At 38.2% G+C, this 5,968-nt stretch overlaps 1 non-coding gene across 1 annotated transcript; it reads left to right on the top strand.

Moving 5' to 3' along the window:
• The first annotated feature begins 1,507 nt into the window (after nucleotides 1-1,507).
• Nucleotides 1,508-1,599, top strand: LOC113341373. The gene has a single exon (XR_003355907.1). It is a non-coding gene; the product is annotated as a small nucleolar RNA SNORD96 family (small nucleolar RNA).
• The last annotated feature ends 4,369 nt before the right edge of the window (nucleotides 1,600-5,968 follow it).

Below are 5,968 nucleotides of genomic sequence, written 5' to 3'. Positions count from 1 at the left end.
TATATAGCCTTCAAATCAGAGTTTGGCCTTAGGTACAAAGCAATCCTTATTCACCGTCAGATAAAAACCTGATTTAGATTCAAGCTAATATTTCTCAACCGTTAGATCGAAAACTTAGCTTGTCACACACACTTTGGTAAACGTTTACTGGGTTCGTGAAAACCATGCCCAACTGTACGTGTATGTTGGTTCAACATAGTAACCCAAAAGGTTAACCATATGAGCATTTCATATTAACCTTGTTCTTCTTCACCATAACTAGTTCAATTGACTCAAATGAACTAGTTAAAGAGTTGTTAAATTGCTATGAGATCTTATGTAACTACACAAGACACAATTGAAACAAAGATGATTCGATTCGATTGAATCGGCTCATGAACATTATAGCCACGGTTTGCATAACGCATTCCTTAGTAATTTAATGTTTCATGTTCAGAGCACATCTTTAGATCATAACCTCTTAAGCTCACAAACAAGTTCGCGGACTTAAGTTAATCGGTTGAGTTTTCCAAACTCAGCAGAAATTCTCGGAAAGAGAATTTCCGCCAGTTCGCGGACTTAGCACACAAACGAGTTTTGGAAAATCCAGCATAAATTCTCGGTCGAGAACTTCTAACAGTTCGCGGACTGAGTCTGCGGACTGGGTTCGCTGACTTGGCAAGACAATTCCACAATCCTCCCGATTTCTCTTGATCAACAAAGTTCGAAAATTTCGGATCAAAAAATACATGGTTATGTAATCTAAACTCTCATTTAAATCATTAAGACATTCTCAGAGGACGCTATGTAGCCGTTATTTACAGACGATTCACGTCAAAGCAATTCTCAAAGTGATTGAAACTTTTCATGACTTTCGTCACTAGGTGAAGATAAACTTGATCAAAGCGAAATGCTTTACCAACACACGATTTCGAGATAAAAGATAAGAAATGAATGCTCAGCTCGAAATGTCAAATGTGTATGATCTAGCCTATATAGCAGACGACTTTTGTCTCATAAGAAGTAGGAGATAGAATATAAAGACTTTTGAGTGATAGATACGTTCAAGTCTCCACATACCTTTTTGTTGATGAAGTTCCAAGGTTCCTTGTATATATCTTCGTCGTTGTATGATGAATCGCCATGAAGTCCTTGATCTCAACTACACTTTTCTATCCTAGTCCGAGAATTAGCTATATAGGCTAGAAATCAAGACTCATAGTTTTGTTCACTAACATTGAAAAACATGCTTGAGATAGCAACGCATGCGAGGTCGACCGATCTATGATCTAACAGTTTTTGCAGGTTGAGAATCTAAAGAAAGAAGTTGAATTTTCCAGTTCAATGTAATATTATAGTTTGAAATTTTTATAGTTTAGACTGCATTTGATGTTGCCTCACAACATTTAGATTCTGTTTTTTATCTGTTGCTGCTTGTGAAACTATCCCTTTTGGGACTGGCCATGAGATATACATTTATTCAGTAAATTCATTAATTTGGTTACGTAGTTACATGGTTTGGTATATATAGCCTATGAGGATATTGAATCATAAAGAACACCATCTTTCGGGACTGAATGACTTAACGCCTTGGTGACATATTATGCAATTCTGAGGCTTGTAGGTTTTAATTTCGTTATTCATATTCTTGATATATTGGGAACAATCTGGATCATAAGTTTAACACTTTTCGTGTGTGCAGGCGTTATGTAAAGTTCCCAAGTATAATCAACCTGAAATAGCACTGCTCTAAACTGAACATAAGATAAAAGGTGTACTAAATTACCACTCATACATAGCATTTCTCTAAACTGAACTTTTTTTTACCATAATACTGCAAGAGAAAATGATTGATTTTACTACCACTCCAGTTACATGTTAGTCCCCTGTAGAGCAGAATACTTCTTCCGATTAATCAATCTCCTATTCCTATTAAGTGCGTTATTCTCAGCTCTTATAGAATTAACATATTTGACCAGATCATTGTATGTATGGTGTAGTAGATCTCCAAGAGGTGGCAACAGCGTAACTGGAAAACCCAACTCAGTTGTTTCCTTTCTTAATTTACGACCTTCTTCAACCGCGTCACACCATTCCTCACAGGAAACAACTTCATTTGCAGAAGTGTCCAGATTTGTTAAAGACATACTTTAAGAACCCTCATCTGCTGGTTTTGGTAGGTTGGTTTGTTGGTTGCTTCTACGGCTTCTTTTTGAAAGAATTTTAGAAAAACATTTTTCCAAACATGAATTGCTCTCTGATCTTGAACCCATGTGATCAAAGTGGGTAGTTTAAATTGTAAGGAATCACTCCTAAAGGTTGGATGTCATATATATTGAAGATGGGGAAAATGATTTGCTGGTTTTTAAGGAATTGAGGAGACGACCGTACAGAGGAGACTCCTCGAACCGAGCGAAATGTTAAACCTCACACAGATGCACCGCTGCAAAGGGGGCGCTTTAGATTCGAGAGATCAATCTGTAGTACTCTGGCCTAAATCAAGACAATGATCGTTCCAGAGTAAATTTGGTCACAAGAGAGGATGGGTTGATCTGTAGGAGGGAAGCTGAGAAATGTGTGGAATCAATGGTAATCAAAGACTGTGGGTGTGTGAATTTCGAATACGATAAGCTCTGAGTGATTGAAATTGCTCAATTGAGAGTAGTTGCTCAATTGATGAGTTGATGATCTCGTGTTGTCAGTTTGACGTGAGATTGATGATACTGATGATGATTCAATCATGATTCAGAGACTTATTTATATTGCTGGAAATGTAGACACCATGATTCCATGAAGTGTGACAGTTGATGGAATCAAGGAGTGGGGAGGTGGAGATCGTGTTTGAAACCAGTTGCTCAACGTGTGGAGACTTGGTCGATTTTCCACCCACTACCTCGTGAATTCTTTCAACTGATTGCATGACTTGCTCACATTCCATCTTGTGTTTGAACACACGTGTCGTAGACCGCCATACCAAAAACCCTAAGTGATATCCCCCCAAAGTGACACGATTGACGTCTCGTGGTATGTTAGTCAATTGATGACTTCGTGGTTTGATGGGACGATGAGTCCATGTAGCTGCTGAGTTGAACATGATGTTCTGAAACTCATGAATTGAACATGTCATGAGACAGTTCTTACGATGAAGTGAGCAAGTATTGTTCATTCGATGGATCGTTGAATATTGAATTTTGAACCAATATTGAGCAAATATTCCTCATCTGAGCAAGTGCTGCTCATGTGATGAATTGTTGAATATTTGATCGTCTGAGCATGTGTTGCTCATCTGATGGATTATTGGCAGCGTACCAAAATATTAATTAGAATACTGGTCGTTGAACCGAGCATAATTAATGAAATTAATGATCATGAGGCTTTCGTAAAATTATTAAGGTTAGAATCTGGAATGATGATCCTTGGATTCAGAAACCCTAATTTGATCAATTGATGATCAATTCATGGTTGTCAGAATTTCCACCATGGGACGAAGGAAGGAGCGACTACATGGGACCGTGGATCAACCATGTAGTGTCCATATGCTCATGTGAGCAAATACAAAGAACTCCTGAAGAGTTGAAGATTTGTTGGTGGAAGAATGATTAAATGCTGGTTTAATCATTTATTCAAAAAATGCTCGTCTGAGCCTTAGGTGAGAAAACCTAATTAATTATGACGAGGAGAGGGACCGACCATGGAGTCATGAAACCGGCCCTGGGTTATCCCGTGACCTCCTGACGATCACTTCATCAAAATCCAAAGTGTTTGGGAGAGTTTTGGACCTAATACGAGCAATTGTGCAAATTAGGTCAAAACTGTGAAAATTGATGGGACCGGCTTCCGTGATCCAAAGAGCCAATCTTGGTCAGTAAAGATAGTGTGCTCGTGTCCCTAAGGCGTCCGCGTCTCAGTCCTGAGAATTTTGATATTTTCTGGCGTGCAATTGAGCATCCATTCGAGAAAATATGCCAAAATTAGGGTTTCGACGAAACTGAGGAAAAACACCATGAGATGATGAAAAATAATTATAAAATAAGGAATGAGGAGGCGTGGGACCGTTGTGGTCAAGGCATGGTCGTCCGGTCGTGACCACCGTCCCATGGTGTCTTTTACTTAATTTTATAATATTTTGATGATTTTATGAAAAATTCATGAATTTTGAGAAATTTGATGAATTTTGGGAGTTTCCATGAATTGAAGGAGTTTTCATGAGTTCAAGGAAGCAAAAGATATTAAAATAATAAAACAAGGGCGTGTGGGACCGTGGAAGGCATGACTGGCCGGCCAGGGCCCGGTCCCACAAGTTCCCTAATTTTATAATGATTTTATGAAAAATTCATGAATTTTGAGAAATTTGATGAATTTAGGGAGTTTCCATGAACTGAAGGAGTTTTCATGAGTTCAGGGAAGCAAAAAATATTAAAATGATAAAAACAAGGGCGTGTGGGACCATGGAGGCACGGCCTGCCGGCTTGGGCCCGGTCCCACGAGTTTTCATAATTTTTTTAATATTTTTAGGTATTTTTGATGATTTGAGGGAATTTTTCCTAATTTGAGATAAATACCATGAAATCAAGGAATTTGATGAATTCAAGGAAAACTAATAATAAAATAATAAAACAAAGGGGCGTGTGGGACCGGCTAGGGCATGGCCGGCCGGCCAAGGTCCCGTCCCACAAGTTTTAATAATTTATATTATTTTATTATTATTTGATGATTTGTGCAAAAATACCATGAAATCAAGGAGTTTTTTCATGAAATTAGAGAAATAATAATAATAATAATAAAATAATAAGGGACCGTGGGTGTGGAGCCGGTTGGGACCAAGGCATGGCCGGTTGGCCAATGGTCACGCCCCACACTCCTTTCCTTAATTTTATATTATTTTTTATGAATTTATGGAAGTACCATGAAACCGAGGAGTTTCCTCGAGACGAAGGAGATTTGATAAAATGAGAGGATTTTCACCAAATCATGGAAAATAATAAAATGCATTAAAAATATAAAACTGGCGTGGAATTGACCACGACACGGTCGGTTGGTCGTGTGTCCGTGCTCCCAGCACCCTGGTCAATATTTTAATTATTTATTATTTTCTTCTCTATTTTGCATAGGTTCATCGTTTCGTTGTATTTTTGAAATACTCGTTCGTGCGGTGACTGTTAGTGTATCATCGTTGAATACACTTTCACCATTTGAATCGGGGCTTACTTAGAGGTAGCTCAGATGCCCGGTTGTTGATTATTTATTACTAATTGTGGAATTCGATGGAGAATAATTCACAAAACTGAGCAATAAGATGTTTATTATTAATTCATAGGATCAACTGAGGATTCGACTTCGAATTCAGAATAATAAAATGAGCATTACTATTCCATGAGATCGTAGATTCGACCATAGAATCGGAGTAATTAAGATTTATCTATTACCATTTATGAGACCAGTTGTGGATTCGATCATGAAATCGGATTAATGAGATAATATAGTTATTGCTATTCTATGATATCAAGCGTGGATTCGATCATAGAATCAGAACAATTGCTATCGCCATTCCATGGGACCAGTCGTGGATTCGACCATAGAATAGGAGCAATTAGGAATAATTAACTTTGTGGCTCCATACTGTAGAGCAAGCTGTCTAGGAGAATCAATCATCCCGATATGATCTTGTCGGTAAGTCATATCCTTTATATAGTCAGGGTAAACTTGCTGTTTGTTCCTGAAGACGTTATCGCTCTATACTAGCAGAGCAAGCTGTCTAGGAGCCGTCCATCTCGTGATGCTATATAGAAATAATCACTGAAAGTATTCAGTATTCATGATATATGCCGTTGTCCAGTCGTCAGACTACAAATCTACATGTACTCCGAGAGAAAGTACTCTCCGTTGAGAATTCGATGAGAGACCCGTGTCTCGATACTCACGTCTGATTGCTGAATCAGAGCTTCGTATAATTATGAGTTTACGAATTTATCCCTCGTTGAAAATCCAC

Source organism: Papaver somniferum, chromosome 1, assembly GCF_003573695.1.
Source record: "Papaver somniferum cultivar HN1 chromosome 1, ASM357369v1, whole genome shotgun sequence".
Taxonomy (NCBI): domain Eukaryota; kingdom Viridiplantae; phylum Streptophyta; class Magnoliopsida; order Ranunculales; family Papaveraceae; genus Papaver; species Papaver somniferum.
This window is presented reverse-complemented; position numbering and strand designations above follow the sequence as displayed.